General features: G+C 44.8%; 1 protein-coding gene across 3 annotated transcripts in view; it reads right to left on the reverse strand.

Moving 5' to 3' along the window:
• Positions 1–23,073, reverse strand: part of LOC116661728 (anoctamin-6-like) — a 408,020-nt gene that overhangs the window by 31,594 nt on the left and 353,353 nt on the right. The window contains exons 1-5 of one of the 3 annotated variants that reach the window (XR_004317643.1): positions 11,456–14,421; positions 7,022–7,299; positions 4,949–5,143; positions 3,888–4,174; positions 1,216–1,330 (exon numbers count right to left, since the gene is read on the reverse strand). The exons of 1 other annotated variant lie outside the window; for it this stretch is intronic. The gene's annotated coding sequence lies outside the window, so the exon portion shown is untranslated. Of the gene's footprint in view, positions 1–1,215; positions 1,331–3,887; positions 4,175–4,948; positions 5,144–7,021; positions 7,300–11,455; positions 14,422–23,073 lie in introns of those variants that run through there. One more of the 3 variants, XR_004317642.1, reaches the window with a different exon arrangement.

Genomic DNA, 23,073 nt, shown 5'->3' on the forward strand with positions numbered 1-23,073 from the left:
TCCACAGCCAGCCCATAACTGCATCCTGTCAGCTCCACTCCCCAAACGCATTCTCCCTGGCTCCCACCATCTCTCATCTGGCCCACTCCAAGAGCCTCCGACCAGGCCTCCCTGCTTCCTGGGTCCCTGCAATTCATTCTCCACATTATCTTTGCAAATTGTGAGAGAAAATTACCTTAGTGCTTAAACTATCATGACTGCTTCTCACTGCACTTAGAGTCTACACTACTTTCCGTGCTCCTGATGCCCTTCTAAACCTCGCGTCTCATCACTCTCACCAGCGTTGGCTCCAGTATCTCCTCAAACCTGCTGAGCACATTTGTGCCTCGGGGCAATGGACAAGCTGCCTCTATTCCTGGGGTGACTTATCCCAGATCCTCAAAGACCAGCCTCCTTATCACCATCTCAGCTCACATGTAACCTACTCAAAGATAGCTTTCTTGACTCACTTCCCCCCAAGTCTCCCATCTCAACACTGTATTATTTCCTTCATTTCAATCTGAAATTGTTTCCTTATTAGCCCGATTATTTTTGTTTGCTCAGTTGTCCTTGGCCTCCCTCCTCCCAGCAGCCTTGCACAAACAGCATAAGCTCCCGGGGAGCAGCCGGCGCTGATGCTCTGAGAATACACATGCTGAGCGCGACATTACAGTCACGTGGTGTAGTGAAACGGTGTCGAACAGCAGATAGAGCTAAGCAGTGAGAATACTTCTCTTATTTTATAATTTAAGTGAAACCTAACATTTACTCCTGTTTAATGAAGAATTTGGTAGGTCTTTGTTCCCAGTTCCTGGACGGCAACCCCTAAAGCCTTGAAATTTCCCAAGATAGGAGTGTCTTTACTATTCATGGTGGACCCTTGGATGGCTTGTGTTCATGAGATAACTCAGGATGGGGACTGGCCAGCCAGAGACACCAACCATGTGATTAGAGGAGTGGGGCTTTGAGCTTTGTGACAAGTGACTGACCATCAGGAGAGGTAGGGGCTCAAATGTTAGGGCTTTGACTTACAGTTAGTGTTTGGGGTAGCCATGTCAGTAGTGACCCAATAAATCATGTCTTTGTAATAAAGTCTCCAGTAAAAACTTGGGGCAACAAAGCTCAGAGCTCCTGTGAGCTTCCTGGTTGGTAACACTCTTGGAGGACTGTCACACTCAGAAGCCATGAGGGCAACCCTGAGCCCTTCCCACTGGAGTGCTCTCCACAACAGCTCACCTGATGAGATCTAAGGGCTGCTTCTTGTCTATGCTTCGAGGAGGAGCACATTCCCTGTACAGAAGGCCCTGTTCGCTGGGGCAGCTGAGGTCCTCTGATGGAGGCTGAAGTTGCACTGGGAAGCAGAAGCAAACAGGTGAGCGTCACTGTCACCACGTGTTCACATGTTCTGCTAATAAAATGTGGTGCTAACACTTTGTGGTCATTTGTAAATAAGGGGCCCTCCTTTGCCAGAAGGGATGGAGGTACCATATAATTTTTCATAATTCTCACCGAGGATTAATACTAACCCCTTGAGGGTCATTTGCAAACGTGGCTGGAAAGGAACACTTGGATGTTACAGTCCTGGGACCACCGTGGGTACCTGGTGAGGGCCTTGCAGATGCTTAATGTCCTACAACCGGGCCAGTCTTCCACAGCAAAAAAAACTACGCCACCCAAGTGCCCAAACTGCTTCAGTGGAGGCAGCAGCCCCCTCCTTGGACACCCAGAGGAACCTGGACTCTGGCTGTTTAGGGGCAGGGTCAATTCTAAAACCCAGGCTTTTTTGTCCCCACAATTCAGTAGTTATTCGGTGACAGCACATGGAATATAAACAATAAAGAAACTTGACATGATGTTATATATTTAGCTTACTCAAGAAACAAAATTTAAATCCAGTCATTCTCCTTCCCACCTGACCTACTTTCCTTTCTCCTGTACTAGAACCAGATTATTACCCACCCAGCCTTAGCATGGGTCCTGACTCCACTTACCTCCCTCCCAAACACCACATGAGATGATTCCTCAGCCTGGATGTGGAACCAGCAATTACAACAGGCTTTAGTGGAAAAGAAATGGTTGTGTGCAGATGCCAACTAAACACTGTAGAATCCTGGTGTCCCACATTAGTAATCATGACAGCTGTTTGCAAGTGTCCCCAAAGTTCATTTCAGACTCTCACTGCTAATTTTGCTGGGATATAAATATAAAACATGTGGACTGCTGGGCTGGACTGCTATGCTGAGTCTCTGATCCAGGAAGCTCAGTGTCTGCTCCCTGCAACCAGCTCCCTGTTCTGTTCATGCATGTGCATCAAGCAGCTGTTTAGTGTCCATTTTAGTATCTTAGACAGTGCATTTCAGTATGGTCTTCATCCACAAATACGTGTACCACACAGTAGTAATGATCAATCTCAGTCTTTGCTTTCTTTTGTCTTAGAGAGTCAGATAAACGGATAGCAAGGTAACAAAGTCATAGAGCGCTATAATATAGTATTTCCTTTATTTCAATGACAGGATTTATTTAAAGAGCTTAGATATAACATCTTTGCATTTATGGCATCATTTAGCGTCTGAAGCTCTTACATTTTACAAACTTCATTTCATGCGAGATGTTGTCAGTTAGAGAAGTGCTTCTGAATTTGAGGGGTTGCTGTCATCTCAGATGGAGTCCCTAAAAAATGTCAAAACTCTGCAGTATTGTCATCATGACAAGAACTCAGACAGATGAAATTTGGAAAGCCCTGTGATTTACTAGTGCACAGACAGAAAATGGTATTTCAGAGGGAAAAAGCCTGAATTACAGAAAATGATAAATGAAATGGTCTAACATGCATTTCCCTTACAAAGAACTAATACTTCTTTGGTTGATAATAACATCTGTCAGTAATTATGAAAAGAGCTGGCAAATGCATAGTACTTACTATTAGCCAGGGCTGTTCTAAAATTCAAGCAGATTCATTAATCCCCATAGCATCTCTACGAGGTGGGTACTATTATTATCCCCATTTTATTGATGAGGAACTTGATAAACACAGAGGCTAAATGACTTTTACAAGGTAGACAGCGAGAAACCAGCACAAGTGTTCCAGCCTGAGTCTATGCTCTTGGCCACTTCTACCTTTTTTTTTTTTTTTTTTTGGTGGCAGGGAGATAATAAGGTAATTCTGGTGGGGGGTGGGGAGGTAATTAGGGTTATTTGTCTATTTTAGAGGAGGTGTTGGGGGCTGAACCCAGGACTTTATGCGTGCTAAGCATGCGCCCCATCACTTGAGCTGTACCCTCACCTCTCGAGTCTATGCTCTTAGCTGCTAATCCACACTGCCCCACATGGTAACTCTGGGGGAACTACAGTTCATTCATTCACCCACTTGTTAAACTCAGCCTTCCTGGTGCCTGGGATTCAGCAGTGAACAAGACAACATGGTTCCTGCCCTAAATGGGCTTGTCGACTCCTGACATATTATCTTCATTTTACCCAGGAAGTAACAAGGTCAAGAAGACTCACCTTTTCCTGTTAACACCGGAGGATACATGAAGTGCTTTATTTCATTTCTGCCATTTGACTTACACCATGGGAAGGGAAAGCTGCCTTGCAGATCCCGGAGCTCACAAGCCAGTTAATCCTGAATTTTTTTTTAAAACTGTCCCTTACTTGATACTTGATCTGAGAAAGGATGAAGTAAACCTAAATAGATTCTAAGAAAGCGTGTGGTTTATACAGGGTAAATAACCAGCCACTGTTTACTATCCTAACAGGAATCTGTAGGCATATTTCTTTTCTTTCTCTTTTTTCATTTTTATGGGCAGCTTTTAAAAACCAAACCAAACCAACAAAACCAAATCACTTATAATTCAACAGCAGGTTCTAAATCACCCCCAAGACAGCAGCTAAACTCGGTTTAGACTTACAGTGCGGCTCCTGGTGGTTGGATTGATGAATGTATCTCTATCCTGAATATAAAAGTCGTTCACGCAGCTCTTCTCAAATAGGGCAATGAAAAACTCTTGTTCCGGTTGTTGATACTTTCATCCACTTGGAGGACTTTCATAAAACAGCTGAAGGTATCAAAGGCTGAGGACACGGTTTTCAGATGATTGGGATTCAGAGGCAATTTTATGTACAGTATCTCAGCGTATGTACAGAGCACCTCCCACAGGGTGTGTACATTTGCAAATACAAGCTTGTCATCCAAAACCTATATTGGGAGAATGAAAACACAAACCAGGAAACTATTTTCACATTTTTAGTACACAGATTTTTCTTACATTGCTGGTAGTTAAAGCACTTGTGCAAACACACACAGATATGACACTGGTAAAAGTGAAGATATAATGAAAATAGATTTGCAAACCATCATACATTTTTGCCTTAAAGTTAATTTCTTTGTTGAAATTACTGAAAAGTTATTTAAAATCCTTACAATTCATTCATAAAATAACCAATGTTTTAGATGAAGAAAAGTAAACTTGTTAACTTTTAGTCCAAATTAGTAACTAAAAATAGAAACACGAAAAAATTCTTTGCAGGGGCATTGTAATGACAATTTTTTAAATTTCTTAAACCTAGGACTATTTACATATCTGTTCAATATAATGTTAAACAGCCATTAAAAGGGATTTAAAAGAATTATATTTATTAATATGGAATATATAATAAAAGGAAAAAGAAAAAAATGTGAAATAATAATTTTCATTTTTGGAAGGGAAAAATATCTACATTTGAACAAAAAAATGTTTAGAAGGATTTTAAGATTCTTTATGTATAACTAAGGTACAGATGATTTTTAATTCCACTGTTTTTAATTCCATTGGATTTTAATTCCAATGTTCTTTCATTTTCAATTTTGGGGGAAATTTTTATAATAAAAAAACTTTAAAATTGTTCTTGCATAAATACATTAATAGATATATTTATGACTACATTCTCTGGCTATTAAAAAAGATCTCCTAGCTTTGGATCTGAAACATACATTCCATAATGCAGATTCTGACTGACTCGCCTCCCAGTCCAGAGCGAAGGCACGGCTAGGGTGACATGTTTCAAATATCATTCCAGGGAACATGCAGGCTCCCAGCCAACGGCTGCAAAGGGACTGACACTGATCTGCTTGCTCCCAGCTGCAGACCATCACAGATGAGTTTAGATTCATAGGCTCAAGTTTTCTCTGTCAAAAGAAATCAGAAAATGTTAGGCTTTTACTTTCACCAAGGGAACAAGAAGTTGTTTGATTTTCTTTTATTAAAAAAAAAACAACAAACCAATTTGAACCTGAAGAAAAGACATTTGCTCAAAATACCACAGTAGCAATGAAGGTGCTCTGGCTGGCAGGGACTTGTTGGATTCCTGTGAGTGCTGGACTCCTCACATGGAATTCCCTTGGCACTCCAGAAGGCCTGTGGTTGTCCCCATGGGTTTGTGGCCATATGTGGTGCACAAAAGTCTCTGGCTTTGCCACAATTTCAAAGCCTTTTTTGGCTTATGAAAGGCTTTGCACTCAAATGGAGTTTTCTTGAGTCCACTCACTGATGTCATTCACCAGAGTTATAGTCCAGATCTGACATTCTAGACTCTTAAAATCTTGCAGACATTCAAATGGTTCAGGTTTGGATGTGTATTCACCTCTGCAGGCCTGGACCAAATTCCATAAAGCCACCCGGACAAGTTCAGCAAAATGCAAAGACATTTTTCTTTCTGCAAGACTGAAATGTCTGTGAAGCTATAAAAACTTCTGCATCTACAAAAATAGGGAACCAACTCATCAATAACATATCTATCCATAATGCATGGACATTTGAAAAAATACTGTATTTACTCCTATTAAATTCTATCTGGCTTTTGCCAAATTGTGTCCTAAACTGTAAGGAAAGTATATAAATGTAGAGAATTTTTGACCTTTTAAGAGAAAAAGGAACCCTCCTACTCGGTTGGTGGGAATGTAAATGTTGCAGCCACTATGGAGGACAGTATAGAGTTTCCTTAAAAAACTGAAAATATACTTCCGTGTGATCCAGCAATCCCATTCATGGGTATATGTCTGGAGAAAAATATAATTCAAAAAGACACATGCACCCCAGTGTTCACAGCAGCACTATTTACAATAGCCAACACACTGAAACAACCCAAATGTTCACTGGCAGATGACTGGATAAAGAAGTTGTGGTATATTATATATATATGTATATTTACATATATACACGCATATACACACACATATATACACATGAACACACACACACAATGGAATACTGCTCAGCCATTAAAAAATTAAATAATGTCTTTTGCAATAACATGGATGGACCTACAGGGTATTATGCTAAGTGAAATATGTCAGAGAAAGAAAAACAAATATTCTATTTATTAACTTATATGTATATCTAAAAAATAAAACAAATTAATTACTATAATAAAACAGAAATAGACTCACAGGTACACAGAACAGACTGGTGGTTACCAATGGGGAGAAGGAGGAGAGGGAGGCAGGAAGGGGGTAAGGGATTGAGAGGTAAAAAGTACTATGTATAAAATGGATAGGTTATAGGGCTGTATCATACAGCACAGGGAAATATAGCCATTATTTTATGGTGACATTAAATGGAATATAATCTATAAAGATGTTGAGCCTCTGTGTTGTACACCTGAAAATAATATGATGGAAATCAACTACTCAATTATAAAATACTTAATCAAAGTTTTTTTCATATTATTTGCAATAAGTTAGAAGCCAGCACTGTCAATAGAAACATAGTGCAAGTCACAATTTTCCAGTAATCCCATTTAGACAATAAAAAGGAACAAGTGTACTTAATTCCAGGAATAATTATATTTATCCCAAAATATCCAATATACTATCATTTCAAAAGTGTGATTAACACTTTGAAAACTTATTAATAAATATTTTACATTATTTTTGTTGTACGAAGTCTTGAAAATCTATTATGTATTTTCCACTTATAGAACATCTCAATTCACAATAGCCACATGTGGCTGGTGGCTACCATACTAGACAGAGCAGATTACACCATTCACACTTCTGATAAATTACCTGCTCTTATTTATTTAAAAAACTTCCAGAAAAGGCTTTAGATATTCCCTATATCTAACAAAGCAACCTTGACGGGTGAGGAATATCTTCATTATAAAGTGAAAAATAAAGGTAAGAGAGCCATGGTTACATGTAAGTTAATGTAACAATTCCTTCTTAATTCATTCAGGACTTTACAATCTTTCTTCATATTCCAAGGATTCACTGTCACTGTGCAATGTTTTTCACTATAATCATCTTTGGAATTGAGAGGCTTCTGATGACCCTGCTTTGTGCATCTGTACATAAAAGAAAATAACAAAACAGAGAAAAAGACCTTATTAAAGATAATTTAGGGGGGTATAGCTCAAGTGAAAGATCATATTCTTAGCATGCACAAGGGCCTGGGTTCAATCCCCAGAACTTCTTATAAAAATAAAATAAATAAAAACCTAATTACCACCCCCTGCAAAAAATTAATTAATTACTTTAATTAAAATTTAAAAAAAGATAATTTAGAGAAGCCTTATCAGGCTACAAGAGCTACAATGAATGCCCCTCCCCCATTAATTTAGAAGAAGTTTCACAATATTTCCCAACATAAAGGCTAAAATATAATTCGGAACACTTCCTGATGGTCAGCATCATTTTAACAAAAATGTAGATAATTACCTCCCTGGTGTCAAAGCTCTGTCAGAGATGGGCACAGAAAATTTAGTAAAAATTATTTTGCAACTACCTTTGAAAGAAATGCTGAGAAATGATCTTTTCTGTTGGAAATTAGCCTGCTTTTACATTCTGCAGTAGGCATACGTGTTTACAAACCAGGCAGGAACTGGATCATATTTTACACATACTTTAGAAACTGATTTGAATTTTGCTCTCTACCTGCAAGGCTATTTCTTAGGTAATAACATAAGCTGGCCACTATACTAAATTTTGTTTCCCTGTTTGCTTAATCCTCACAACAACTCTGTAAGCTGCTATTATTACCCCCATATAACAGATAAAGAGCTTGAGGCAGAAAATAATTTGGGTAACTTGGTAAATGGTGGAGCTGGGTAATATCGCAGCCAGTCTGACACTCAAGTCCATTCTTCTCACCGATGTCTGATACTGCTGCCTACATTCAGCAATGACTCCTGATTTCATATTTAAGTGTGTCATTTCTAAAAGTGCAAAGCTATATTAGTACTGCTGTGTAAATTATTCTTTTCAGATGTGATTGCCAAAAAAACAAAAACAAATAAAATCAGGGTGCCACTGAGGGGAGGGCGAACTGCATATGGACTGGACACAAGGGGACTTTTTGAGGACACAGTTGCACAACTCTAGAAATAGCTAAAATGGCTGACTTGTACAATTATAATATGTGAATTGTATGGCCTGTAAATTACACCTTAATACAGCTATTAAATTAAGAAACTGAGATACCAAATTAAGACTAAAACACATATATATATATCACACATAGTACAACAGGCAAATATCATTATTTACTGCACCATTTTCCTTCATGCAGCTTCCTTTCCTCACCTGTTCCTGAAAGGATGATTCATTTTTAAAATAGCCTTTTAATTTATTCAGCAAATAATTTTTGACGGCCTACAATGTACCCAGGACTACTCTAGGCACTTGGAATAGATCAATAAACAAAACAAAAGTCCTGTCCTCACGGAGCTTGGTTGGAGTCTAGCTGGGGTGGGGGGTGGAGATGACAATTCACACAACAGAGCAGCAGAGGAGGTGGCATGCTAGGAAAGAGGAACCATGGAAAAAAGTAAAAAGGGCAAAGTAAAGAGAGTTGAGGGTATAGGATGAGGGTGATGTTGTATTAAATACCAGAGCAGGGCACACTGTGAACTGAGGTTAGAATTAAGACTAGGAGGTGAGAAGTCCCAGGTGGACGGAATAACCATCACCAAGGCCAGCGTGACCTCGCATGTTCCAGAATGGGGGCACAGCTGGAGCTGCGGAGAAGGGTCAGTGCAGATCCTGTATGGCCTTGGAGGACATTGTAAGGACTGTGGCTTTTACCCGGAGTGAAATGGGGAGGCACTGCAGAAGGACGACACAATCTAACTTAGGTTTTCAAGGCTCACTTGACTGCCGGGTGAGAATAGTGCAAACGGGTCAGAGATGAAAGGTGGGAAGCTACTGAGAAGGGCTATGCAGGAGGAGAGGACAGTGGCTCAGGGCAGGGAAGCAGCAGTGGAGGCAGGAGCCATGGTGAGAAGTGGCTGGGCTCTGGATATGTTTTAAAGGCAGTGTCAAACCAGATCTATTGACAGAATTCATGTGGTATGTCAGTGAAAGTCAGAATAACTCCAAGTTTTTTGACCCAAGCAGCTGGAAGGATTAAGTTTCCACTAACTGAATGGGGGAGGCTGCATAAAGAACCAGTTTGGGGGGTAGGAGGACCAAGAGCTCAGTTTTTACACATGTTGGTTTTAAGATATCAGAGTTCCAAGTGAAGATGCCAAATCAGCAGAATATTATAAGAGTCCAGAGTTGGAGAGAAAAAGTCTAACGGGAGACAGAACTGTGGGAATCATGGGTCACACAGGTGGTACAGGAAGCCATGAAACCCAGGTACTCAAACATTAAGATAACCTGGCATTAACCATAGAAGTTATCCTTGAGGGCCTGCCTACTAGGTGAGGATATCAGTCCTATTTCCCGACCACTCGAGTTTTAAAAAGGAACTTACAAATGAATTCGTGCAAGACACTGCCTCCAGTGGGTGGGATCAGAGCTGGAGTCGGAGAATGGGATGGTGCACGCTACTCCCTACGGCAGATTGTGTGTGTGTGTGTGTGTGTGTACGCATGTTTGTGTGAGCAGGGGGATGAGTTACACCTGTCTTAAGAAAAAGAGCTAGAAATTCTAGAAGCCGAAAGATGAAAGAACATCCAGATCTGGTAGAGGGAACAGGGGAAACACTGTGTACTGTAAGACATATCCCCATAATGCCATTTCCCACCATCCTTTCATCAGGAACACAGTTGGAAACTGGGGAATTATGTAGATACGTGTGATGTACACAAACTTTCTGACTATGTAACACTAAATATCTACATATGTAGCAAGTTAATGATATTTATATCTGCTTCAAGTTTAATAACAAGTTCACAACAGAGGGAAAATAAAATATTGAGGACTGGTAGAATTATCCTTGAAGGCCTTTCAATGCTCAGAATGGAAGCAAAAGCGGCTTCACCCCACAAAGAATGTCATTAAGAGTCAAGAATGTTTATATTTGCTTAAGAAATTGAGAGTTACAACTTCCTGCTTTAAAGAGTTAACTTTAAGACAGATACCATACTATAAGCAACATCTATACTGGTGCTTTCTTAAAGCTATTTTTAGTTCCTGCTTGTTCTGATGTACTCCAGAAACTCTGCAAAGAAAACCTTCTATTCAAAGGCTTAAAGGAATAAAAAAAGAAATAACACTGCATTCTTTTAAGTGTTCTCTGTACTGAAAGTCATTTGCAAATGCAGCACCCTGCCACATATCTACATTTTTAACAATAAAGACTTTTGTGCAATTTTTCAATTGCTATGTGACTTTGCGTCAGTCTCTCACTCAGAAGCAGAATGGAGTACCAGAAAATGACACATCATGTCTAAAACTACAGATGTGGAATATGAACTTACACCAGGAAACAGCTAAGTGGGAGGGTAAGGTTTACCTTTTAAGTTACCGTAAGTGCAGTTACACCTTCTCCCTGCTTCCCCTGTGAAGTGAAGAACTAGTCTTTTCCAGGAAAGCTCTCATTCTGAGTACTGTTTTCTTTAAAATATTTGGAGATTCTTTTTTAAGGTTCTTTCACTTTTAAGTCTTTCCCCAACTCTACATCCCATAACAAGTGTTAAAATTATCCAATAGCCTATTGTTACAGAACATACTCTACAAAAGCTGAGGTTTCCCAGGGCTTGGATCCCACAACTCTGCTACCAGATAATCCTAAAGCCTTCCTTCCATAACTGACTCTTCTGCCAATTCCCAGCTGCGGGCAAATTCGGCTTCTCAGCCCAGTTAACTTTCTAACTCTGCCTACGAACACTCTACTGCCAGTAAGGGAACTCTAAGGGAGCCAACAAAGCCCCTAGTGAGGGTTGCCTCCTTCAAACAATCAAGATGCCATCACCAAGCAAATATTTAAACCTACTGCAAAACTTCTGAAGACATCTTACAAACAATATAGTTTATATAGATTCATACTATTTGCTCTGGAATAGTGATTTCCAATGGAGGGAACAAAGGACCACATGACCCAAGCAATTATTTAAAATTGCACATAACTATCCCTCTTCACGTGAGGATTCAGGCAAGCCCGTCTTATAGGTCTAGGTGTAACAGAATGGCAGCACCTCTAGCAGTAGGGTGAAAAGCAGCGAGGTAGACTTTTAGTGAAAGGGAGTGATGTAATAGGACCCACCGCCCACTTACCTCCCACCACAGGACAATCATCTCAGATCGAGAACAAACACTTTGGGAAACAGAGGTTGTTTATGTTTTTATGGTTTTCTGGTGGAAATAATGCCCTGAGTCACGTGAAGTTGTGGCTGCAAAATTGAACAGGAGACCAGACATTTTCACATTCAGGACACAAATAATCAGCCCCCGAGTGGTCACCATATCTGCTCTCCCCTTTGCCTGTTCACCCCAAAAGCTGCAGGACTCTCCTGCTTGCAGTGACACCCACCATTTCTCACAAATTCCTGCCAAGTTCACGTCAGCAGCTGGTGGTGTCAAAGTCAACATTTGTACTGCTCTGAAGTCTCTCCATTACTTTATATCCTTCTATTTTCTCTGTTGTCTTCCTAGCTACCCTTGCATTCAGAAGCTGGTTAACGCACTAACATTGACTCTGTAATCAGTCCAGGATATAGGAAGCAGAGATTCAACTGTAACCAGTCCCAGAATACTTGTCATGCCACTCTAGTGTCCCAACAAAATACTCTGGCATCCCTCATCTCACCCAAAGAACCACCGCATTACTTAGAGGTTGTAAAAGTAGAGGGTTTCTCTACTGGGAAACACTGGCTTGTGGTAGAGTCTTGATTTCAGTTTTTGCAACTAGTTACAGGCAAAAAGACATGGTCCGCAAATTTTCTTCAAGCGTTTGGAATTTAAACTTTTATTAGATACAGAGCCGGCGGACTAACCGTAATCTATGAACATATGGTCATATTATAAAATAATGTCCATGTCTGCCTTACAGCCATGTAAGAACTTGAATTACACCTGCATCCTGTAGGCCTTTAGAATTGGATGTGAAGCATCCTGTGTTAAAAACCTCCTATCCAGTCCCAGAACACCTTAAAGACAACATCACATTAATGCCACTGAATACATTAGTATAGAACTTGTATGGTTAAGTTACATCTCCAATTTCCCAGAGCTGGAAAGCAGATGCCTAGAAAGGCTGGAAAAGCCCAACTACCAAAACAGCTCAAAAGTTGAAGCAGACTCCTGCACCTCCCAGGGCGGAAGGCGGAGGGTGGAGGGGGCATTGCCAACCACACTGTCCTCCCCCAGGACGTGGCATGTGGGGAAGCAGGCAGGAGTGGGTGGCTGGGACTCAGAGGTGGAGAGGTGATGAAAGCAGGAGTGGAACTGCTCTGGTCCTAGAACAACAGAGCTGTAAAAAGCTCGGCTTCAGTTCAACCCGCTTCCTCTCCCACTTCCCCTCCCACCTACGTGACAAACAGAGCACAGTCAGGCACTTTCTGCCCATGACGGTGACTACTAGCAGGAAAGGGACCAGGATAAAAGCATGTCCTACAAAAGATCAGTCTGATTTTAAAGACTGTGTTATAATCAATGAACAGCAGTGTCAGAGTGGGACACTTGTGAGGCGCTCAAATAGGGAGGAAGAGGCTGAGGATCCATTTCCAGCACTTCCATGTCTTTTATCACTCCTATTTCTGACCTTTCCTTTGCCACGTTTTGTAGCACTGCCATCACTGGCAGGTAAAGGGGCAGCAATGAGACTTGGCCGTTTGGCTGATGGGGCTACATTTCCCAGCACTGGAATGAAAAGGCACTGGAAGAGGAGCAGCTGGAAGATGTGAACCGCGGTCCTGGCCTGTGCCAAACACTAACCAGGTGACCCTGGGTTAGGCTGTTAGTCTCTCTGGGCTTCCGGCTGTTTACTTATAAAAGAAGGTTTTGTCATTGCACAAATATATCCAATATGAAATGTAACGTGAAAGTCAAACATAATGACATCTCACCTGCTTGCCTCAGGGAACTGTACAAGCACTGAACACTATGTGAATGTAAACACAGAGTTAAGAAAACTGTTGAGGTAAAGCGCTAAACTGAACATGGAGATAAAGTTTTATGGATTTTCTTGGCTTTCTTTTTTAATTGCAACACTGAATTAATAGTTATTAGCTATACTCCACACCACCACCCCTGCGAATAACTAAAGTAGGTTAGCACTGCCTGGATGCCTGCTATTGCCCGATGCTAAGCAGGGTGAGGGTATAAAGGAGGCTGAACAAGGGAGTCTTCTCCAGTTACCAGCTAAGTGAGGAGACACATTGGAAACCACCCAGGAATGGTACCAAGTCAGTACTCAAAGCCAAGATAACAGGCTACCGATCATAAACAGTGCAGGAATACAAAGAGGAGCTAGAAGTATTTGGAGTAAATAGGGAAGATTCTATGAAGGGGATGGGGCTCCAACTAGTTCTCAGGGCAATTCTAAGCTGTTTTAACTGAGGACTGGAGAGGAAAAGACTGGTGACTCCTGGTTTTTAATAAGGCACAGGTTACCCTAGGAGGCTAAGTCACATAATGATTGGAACACATAAGGTAAGGCCAAAGTGATGAAGGGTCGAGACTACCTGTCTGAGATCTGGTTGTGGTAAGTCTTTGACTTGACTCTAGATGTTGGAAGGTCAAAATGGTAGGTTGACTGAAAAGGGGAGGGTGAGAGAATATCCAAGAATTCTACAGAAGGAAAAATTCATGTATCAGGGATGAAAGCTCTTCATCAGAGTATCAGCAATCAGAATAGACACTTGAAACCAAAAACATACAGTTCCAGAAGCTGACAAAATGTGGAGGGTGGTGAGAGAAAGATGAATCAAAGACCATTCCAAGCCTTTGGCTATTCAAGACCAGAAGAATGATTATCCCACTGAATAAGTGGAGACGCTGCAAGAAAAAAGATTATGAAATCAGCTTTAGACATGTTGAATCTGACATATGAGCTAAGAGTAGGTGTTCTCTAAGAAGCTCAAAATTCAAAACTGAAGCACAGATCTAGAGTACAGGCTTAAGCTGCAGATGGACAAGACTTGATAAATCTCCTAAAAGAAAACATAGGCAAAACATTATCTGACATAAATCTTAGCAACGTTCTCCTAGGGCAATCTACCCAGGCAATGGAAATAAGAGAAAAAAACAAACAAATGGGACGTAATTAAACTCATAATTTCTTCACAGCAAAGGCAACCATAAGTAAAAGAAAACATAAACCTACGAATGGGAGAAAATATTTGCAAATGATACGACTAACAAAGGCTTAATTTTCAGAATATATAAACAGCTCATACAACTTAACAACAACAACAACAAAAAACTCAATCCAAAAATAGGCAGAAGACCTAAACAAGCATTTCTCCAATGAAGACACAAATGGCCAATAGACACATGAAAAAATGCTCAGTATCACTAATAAACTGAGAAATGCAAATCAAAACTACAATGAGGTATCAGCCCACACCAGTCAGAATGGCCATCACTCAGAATTTCATGAATGATAAATGCTAGAGAGGCAGAAGAGGGTAGGGTACCCTCTTACACTGCTGGTGGGAATCCAGTTTGGTGTACTCATTATGGAAAGCATGGAAATCCCTCAAAAAACTAAAAGTAGACTTACCCTATGACCCAGCAATCCCACTTCTGGGTATATAACTGGAAGGAACTCCAATGTGAAAAGATACCTGCACCCCAGTATTCATAGCACCACTGTATACAATAGCTGAGACATGGAGGCAAGCTAAATGTAGCAACAGATGACTGGATAAAGAAGTTGTGGTATATTTATATACTGGAATACTACTCTACCATGAAAAGGACAAAATAAAACCATTTGCAGCAACATGGATGGAGCTAGAGATCGTCATTCTAAGTGAAAGCAGCCAGAAACAGAAAAATACCAAATGATACCACTCAGATGTGCAATCTAAAAAAAGAGAGAAAAAGACACTGTGAACTCATCTACAAAACAGAAACAGACTTGCAGACTTAGTAAACAATCTTAAGGTTACCAGGGAAAGGGGATGGGAAGGGATAAATCTGGGAGATTTACAAATGTTAGCCACTATATATAAAAATAGATTTTAAATAAAGTTTCTTCTGTATAGCACAGAAACCTATGTTCATTATCCAGCAATAACCTATAATGAAAAAGCCGATACAGCCACCAACTGAGGAAGCAAGAGAAGAAAGGAGAGTTAGTTATGCTGGGCTAGAGCCCACTTCTAAAATCCTTCTCAGCCACTGAGGCTGCCCCGAGTAACCTGAGCCCTCCTCCCAGGGACAGGCTGACATGACATGTGTCCTGCAAACCTGAGGCAGCAGAGGCCGTACCCAGGTCTGGCCCTGGGGGAGATGGGAGCAAGTCCACCTGCTCCCCCTGGGGCAGCACCCCTCCCCGCAGACCCCGCCTCCTGACTGCACCGCTCCTGTCTCTCAGGAACCCACTGACTTGAAAACAAGTGGTCCACGAACCTGGGGCAGCGGCAGGGAGATGGGCAGCGACCTGGCAAGCTGGTCGATTTGCCCCCTTCTCTCCCACGGCCTGTCCAGGGCTCGGCTTTGCTGCTCCAGGCACGGTCCGCAGGTCAGCCTGCTTCTGGAAGGAGGGCGCGGTGTGGTCGAAGGCAGTGGCGGGTTATGGGGTCTGCCCATGAGAGCCCGTGGATTGGCTTCAAACTCCCCAGCGCATGGCCTGAGATTGGCCTCTGCTGCCCCAGATTCGTGGAACTCAGGTTACAGGCCAGCCTGCTCCTGGAAGGCAGGTGCTGTGCTGTCAGGGAATGGCGGCGGCTGCGATGGCGGGACTGGGGCTGCCCTGTGAAAGCGCGGGGTTTGCGACCATTTCCCGCTGCTGCTGCAGCCATCCCAGCACACTGATCGCACCGCGCCCACCTCCCAGGAGCAGCCTGACCTGTAACCTGAGTCACAAGAATCCTGGGGATTTAGAGGCCGCCCCCAAGGTCAGGCCGCGGGGAAGATGGGAGCAAATCCAGGGGCTCTCATGGGGCAGCCCCCATTCCATCCGAGGCCCCGCGACCGCACCGCACCCGCCTTCCAGGAGCAGGCCATGGTCTGAGGGCCAGTCGGAGATGCTCCGGAGCCGTCCGGTGCCCTCCCACCTCCCGGGGCTGTGCCTGCTCTCCTAAACCCGGACATAAGCGGCGGCAAAAACGCGGGGTTCAGGAACTACTAATAGCGGGATTACCACGAACTACAGCGGCGGCTGGGACCCGCCTCAGGGTCCTAACGGGACGCGCGGCCTGGACTTCACCTCCGCACCCCTCCCTGTACGCCTCCCCAGCCGCACAGCCCAGGTGTCACCCACCGGCTCCCCGAGCAGCGCGCCCCCACCAGCGCCCCCTTAACTGCCCAGCAGCGGCAGCCGAACCGAGGGCAAGCGGCGGCCCAGACCCCAGGCCGTGTTCCTCTTCCAGGAGCTGGTCCAGGAACAACCGGCTCCCGCCAGCTTCCACGCGTTCTGGGCGGGTTCCGGCGTCCGCGCATCTGTGCGTCTGCGCGTGCGCGCGCCTCCTCCTCCCGCCTGCAGCGCAAACTGCTCGGGTGGGTCTCCTGCTTTACCGGACCAGGCCACTGGGGCCGGGAGGAGCCAGGTGGGGCCCCTCCTGCTCGTCCCGCCGGGTCTCCATCCCCAGAGCCTTCACCCCGCCACCGACTGGGTCCTGGCACTGAACTAGAACCACGACTGCCCTGAGCCAGGCCACACCCCGCCAGCCCCACTTCCCCTGCTCACCTTCCCCTCCCTGTTACTACCCTCCCACCCCTGGCCAGGCCCAGTCTCCCACCAGACCTTGAAGACAGGGCTCCTTCTCCTCACACCGAGGTCCCTGCCCTGACACTCCATCCTGCTTGGTCCTAACCTATGGCCCCTACACACTCATGCCTCACCACAGGACCCCCAAAATCCTGAAACTATACTCCTCACCTCTCAGCCAGGTCAGTTCCAATCTGAGCGGCCCCACACTCCTCAACCTATACCCCCTCACCATGGGATCCCCTTCACTCTGAGTGCACCCCTACCCTAAGCTCACTCCCTCACCCCTAACCCTGTGGTTGGGGTGGGGAAATCTGAGCTCCAGTAATGATGACTACTGCCACCAGCGGGGGATCCAGCCTAGTGTGCACCTTCATAGTTAATGTCTGAGGCTACAGGGCGAGGCAGGCTGGGCTGAAAGAGGTTCCAATTCCCGCCCTGGCACCCTGATCCCCGCACCCTGTGTCTCATCTGACCCGATGGGTCAGGGTGATCCCAGGCTGCCAGCCAATGGCCTGTGGGCCTTGGGTGGTTGATGGTCCTGATGGTGATCTGGACCCCTAGGGCGGAGGCACTAGGCACGCGGACCTTTGGGGTGGGGGAGTTCAGAGGGTGCACTTGAGCCCAGGGGTAGACAGCAGATGGTGGGCTGTGTGCATGGGGCTGTGTGTGTGGCCTGGCCTCAGCCCAGGTGGGTGCAGGTATATTGTTCATTCACACCAGGCCAGAGGGAAGAGGGACGGGAGCTTTTAAAGCATCAATTTTAGGAAGCCAAGGCTGGAGAGAAAAGTAGGAATGTGCACTGTCCAGGCCACCATGGATCCCGCCGTGACGCTGGTCCCTTGCATCAGGGGAGACTGGCAGTTGACTGGCCAATGAGACATCCCCTGCTGTGGTATAGTTTACAGGCAATTGAAGGGATTTTGACAGGTAATTTTAATCCAATAATTGTCACTTTCTCTGCGGGAGATCAGGTCCAAAGTCATGGTGAATCTGGCAGGGTTCCTGCCTGAACTCCATCCTGGGACAATAGAGGACCCACCCAGGAATCATACTCTTAGCTCTCACCCAAAGGCACTGTAATAAAGAAGAACAAATCTGACTCCATATTGGATCTGTGCCTTTTCCTTTAACCCTCTGCCGTGTTTTCTAGGCTTACTCTTGCTAGCTCTGCACCTTTTGTAAAACAATGTTGCCTTTAGCCTGAAATAAACAGAAGATCCTATTCTCAAAACTCTGACCTTTAAGGATATTAACACTTTTGCACTCCTATAAAGATAACAAGTTGCAGAATAGAAAAAGTTTGTTTTGTTGCAGGTTTTACAGGAACACCATGATCTGACCCACGTGGACAGCTGCAAAGGATTCCAAAGAACAAAGTAATCCTACACCAACAAGTTTGCAACAACCAACCACAGCCTCTCCCCTATTTACTAGAAAAGGAGCCTAAAGTCTGACTTGGGGAAGATGGTTCTCCAAGATATTAGTCTGCCATTATCTTGGTCTGAAGCTGTCTACGTAGACCAGGTCATAGTGCCTCTGTAAAACCTCTAACAAAACAAAAGTTATTTCCTATTCTGCAACTTGTCATCTTTATATAAGTGCAAAAGTGTTAATATCCTTAAAGATCAGAGCCTTGAAAACAGGCTCTCCTGTATATTTCAGGCTAAAGGCAACATTGTTTTACAAAAGGTGCAGAGCTAGTAAGATTAAGCCTAGAAAAGAGGGCACAGGGTTAAAGCCAAAAGGACAGATCTTCTATGGAGTCAGATTTTTTTCTTTTCTATTATACTATATTCTATTTTTGTTTTAAGTTTATAAGAATAAAGTTTAGCCTTTTCCCATTTTAAATTGTGCAATTTTAAGGAGCATTAAGTGCATTCACAATGCTGTGAGACCAACACCACTGGTTTAGACAATTGCCTTCTCAAACTAAAAGCTTGTATACAAAGCGCACCCCACATCCTACCTCCCCCAGCCCATGAGAAGCACTAATCCCCTTTCTCTCTCTATGTCTTTACCTATCCTGGAGGTTCCCTATCAATGAAATCATATAAAAGGTGGCTTTTTTTTCTCGCTGCCCTCATATCTTAAGTAGGGACGGGTGAATTTTTTGTTTGTTTGTTTTCACGTGAATTAGCATTTTTGTATTTTGAGAGGGAAATCCAGATGGATTAAAGATGAGACGTACCAAATGAAGCCCTTTTGGTAACTCTGTGCATAATCTCGTGGTAGGCACTGCTGTTCTAAGTGTGAAACCAGAGCCAGAAGGGAGATGCTTAGCTCTTCTTGTGGCAAAATAAAACCAAACTAAAGCAGAAAACAAAGGCCAAGAAAGACAGCTGGAAAGAAAAACCACAGCCTGGAAAAAGCTTTCCTCATGACCCAAGGTCGGAGAAAAGCTTCACATCGCTGTGGTGCAAAAACCTCTTGAAGCCCAGTGTTCTGAAAAGAAACAAAACACACACAGGCAGTTCCAACGAGAGGCAGTGCAGGTGGCCAGTGTGTGCTAGAGATGCTCGACCTGTAAGGTGAGGACATAGGCAGATGGACAGACTGCAGAGATAGCATTGGCCACCATCACACTGGCAGGTCTTTAGCCCGGTGACAACCAGCCCTGGTGACAACGTGAGCAGGCAGAGGCCCCAGGAGGTCCCCTGGAGGGAAGAGCAAATGGACGCTCCTCTCCGGCAGAACAAGGTACAGGATACATCAAAGTGCCACAGGAACATCACTTCCCTAGCAGTGCTGGTCCTTAGAGAAGATCCCACCAAAGTGCTTGCACAATTTTCAAAGATAATTTTTCTTTAGTAACATGAATTCAAAATAATCAATATGTCATCAAGGGATTTTCAGAAGTGACCTGCCCTGGGCCCGAACAATACACACACATAAATACACACATATACACATAAATATATACACACATACATACAGGAAAAGAGACAGACAGACTGAAACACAGAGAAGCAGGGGAGACAGAGAAACAGAGAGAGAGACAAGACAGAGAGAGAGGCACTGAGAGACAGAGACAGAGAGAAGGAAAACTGGAGCTGGGAAGGAGTGGAACTCACGCACATTTTCACAAGTCAGTCTGCATGTCAGAACCTGGTCTCAAAGTCCATCCATCCTCCAGGGGAGGGTGTGGGGATCACAAAAGGGCGTGGGAACTGAAGGCAAAAAGTATGAAGACATTGTGGGGCAGTCCACCACAGAGGCCGAGATCAGACACTGGGCCTGTATGTCAACATGACAGAAAGACCTAGGAGGTTGTTTGCCAGAGCTGACGACGTCAGAGTTGTATTTAAATTTAGTCGCACGACTGGGAGCTGGGAAGCAAGCAATAAGGAAAGTGACTTTCTCCAGACCTCAGGGCAGACCCAGGCCTGTGTGGCATCTGCTCTGCGCTCCGCCAGCCCTCTGTGGGGTCATTCCTTTGCTAAGTCTGTGCACGAGCTCCCTGTGATGCCAGCCCATGGGGGTGACAGATGCAGTAGGTGTTTCTAGGTCTAGAGACAGGATGGCTTCTCTAGGAAGCAGGGGCCAGAATGGTCCCCACTGTGCTGACGGGAGATTGGGGAGACCCTGAGAGGCACGTGGCTTTTCCATGGTGATAGCACTGTTGAGTGGGGGGAGCCATGTCTGAACCCAGCTGTATCTTCAGAGCTGCAGCACTGGCTGCATCCAGGCCTCCCCAGGGCTATGAGGGGGGCTGAGTTGGTGTCACTGTGTGTGGACATGGCATGGAGTGAGAAATGAGAGATCGGCAGCCCAGAAAGGTCCTTGGGGAGCTATGTGTCAGGAGGAAGCTTGGGTAAGTGGACCCCAGGAAGTGATCTCATTTTCCCAAGCAATAGAGCCCAACAGAACTTGGAACTAAAGTCACCAGGCACCCACTCTGTAGAGAAGTCCCTACTCAGCTCACTTGATTGGAGACAGAGTCACGTTCTGCTGCATCCCAATATCCCGAGGCCACAGACCCCGGAAAGCCCGCAGCGAGGGGCTTAACCAACGCTGCCAGCGCTGGGTCATGTCTCACCCAAGGCGCCTCTGGACTTTTGGCCAGAGAGACCCAAAGGTAACACAGGGAGGCCCAGGGCAGGCCCGCCCAGGCCAGGCCACCACTCTGATCCCACCCAGGTATCCCGACGGCCCCGTCCTGGCTGGTGGAGGTGGAGCAGTCAATTTGGGGATGGGTTTCTGCCCAAAGCAAGAGCAGTTCAGAGGCCTGGTGGGCCGGTCACATCCACAGCCCAGGGCAAAGCTGGCTGGCTGGGATGTGGAGAGCCAGGGAAGGGTCCTGCTGCCCAAGGTGGAGCCCATGCATTCTGGGTATGTCTTTTCCCTCCCGGGTGTCTGAGCTGAACAAGGTCTCGGTCTGATCTGGCAGCAGAGGGTCGAGTGGACAGAAGCAGGAGTGTTCCTGGCCGGGCAGGGCTCTGAGGCTTCCAGGCCGGGTCAGCTGCTGGTCACTGTCATTGCAGAGCTAGATACCACATATTGAACAGCAGCTGATGAATAAGAAAACCAACGCCCCCTCCCCCAAGTGAAGGGCTGATGTGCCGCTCTTCTGAGGGCCAGCGCAGGATCCAGGTGGGTCTGGATATGGCAGGGTCCCCTCCACCGTGGCCCACAAATCAGTGGGGCACGCCTCTGACCCAGAGATCACCCAGGGCTCTCCCCTGGTACCTGCCCGGGGATGACGGGTTGCTCAGCACACCCTGCTCTGACATGGAGCACAGTGCCCACCTCGCTGCAAGTCAGGTGGAGGACCAGGAGCCCCCAAAACAGAGCCCGAAGTTCAGGAAGGCAGGGCTGATGCGTGTGTGTAGGTGAGGGAGGGGCGAGGGCTGGGCCACACAAGGAGGTGTACCCAGAAGCTACTGTTGGGACCAGAGAAAAGAATGGCCTCAGACCACCTGTCTGGAAAAATTCAGTCACAGAACACATCCTGTGGGCACTTTCTGGGTGGGAGCTGTCTGGAAAGCTCTGGGAAGTTTTCTGTCCTTGAAGAGGCACATGGAAAGGGAGGCAGGTGGGTAAATTTTTCCTCTCACACAGCATGAGCTCTTCCACAAGACTTAAATCTCTCTCCACATCCAATAGTTACAGAGGAGGCAGGGGCAGGGGAAGATGTCAGAGACCAAAAAAAGGATGATCTGGATCCAGCAGGAGACCGCGAGTTCCCTCCTGCCGCTCCTGCAACTCCTCCTGAACCTGCATCTGCAGCTGGACTGCTGGACAATGGAGAAACAGTTCAGGCATCACCACCAACTGGGGCAGAGCCCCCTCTGCACCCACCCACACCTTCTTCTCCAAAATGTTCTCCAAATTCCCACTATCATTCCCCTCCCCCTCCCAAACTTGACTTCCCTTCCTCTGGAGATGTTTTTGTTTGGTTTTCTTTAGTTTCCTTTGTTTGTTTCACTTCATTTATGGCAAGGTTTATTTTTCTTTTTGGAGTTTCATTAATAAAATATAGACTTTTCCCCTTTTAAATTGTGCAACTGAGGAGCATTAGAGGCATTCACAATGTTGTGCGACCATCACTACCATCTAGTTTCATACTATTTCTTTCCTCAAAGTGAAACCTTGGATCCAGAGCGCGCACTCCCCTCCCTCCTCACCCAGCTCCTGACAACACCAAGTCCTCTTTCTCTCTGAGTGTCTTTAACTCTCCTTGGTGTTCCCTGTCAATGAAACTTTAAAAAAGTTTTCTTTTGTCCCTGCCCACTTGTTTTTAGCTGGGGCTGGGGATTTTTTTTGTTTTCACTTGAAACAGCATTTTTATCATTTTAAGGGGATATCCAGGGGGATTAAAGATGTGATGTACAAAATGAAGCCCTTTTAGTAACTCTGTGCATAATCTCAGGGTAGACACTGCTGTTCCCCCTGTGACACCACAGCCAGAAGACATAAGGGAGATGCTTAGCTCTTCCTGTGGCAAAAACAAAACCAATCAAAAAAATTAGCAAAAGCCCAGAAAAACTGCTTGAAAGTGAGACCACAACCTGAA

Source organism: Camelus ferus, chromosome 36 (assembly GCF_009834535.1).
Source record: "Camelus ferus isolate YT-003-E chromosome 36, BCGSAC_Cfer_1.0, whole genome shotgun sequence".
Lineage (NCBI taxonomy): Eukaryota > Metazoa > Chordata > Mammalia > Artiodactyla > Camelidae > Camelus > Camelus ferus.